Here is a 517-nt window from a genome sequence, read left to right on the forward strand (position 1 = left end):
AGTAAGTAAGCCAAGTAAGTAAAGTAAGTAAGCTAGGTAAGTAAAGTAAGTTAAGTAAGTAAAGTAAATAAGCTAAGTAGGTAAAGTAAGTAAGTAAAGTAAGTAAGCTATGTAAGTAAAGTAAGTAAACTAAGTAAGTAAAGTAGGTAGCTATGTAAGATAAGAATGGTAATTAGTCTAATTAAGTGAAGTAAGTAAACTAAGTAAGAAAAATAGGTAATTAAGTAAGTAAAGTAGGTAGCTAAGTATGTAAAGTAAGAGAAGTAAGCTAAGTAAGTAAAGTAAGAAAAGTAAGTAGGCTAATAAACTAAATTGAATGCACTTTAGGTCTTTTCCGAACTGCAGACCCGTACGTAATTTTAGCTTCATTTGGTGAATTCGACTCTTAATTCTGTTCAAATCTTTTCCTGCCACCTGTTTCACTTTTTACATAAAACTGTAATAATTAATTAGTGAAAGTGCTTTTAATTCATTGGTCTCTCTTTAATTTAAAGAAAACGAGGAATCCTGAATGCAT

This window comes from Penaeus monodon, chromosome 34 (genome assembly GCF_015228065.2).
Source record: "Penaeus monodon isolate SGIC_2016 chromosome 34, NSTDA_Pmon_1, whole genome shotgun sequence".
Taxonomy (NCBI): domain Eukaryota; kingdom Metazoa; phylum Arthropoda; class Malacostraca; order Decapoda; family Penaeidae; genus Penaeus; species Penaeus monodon.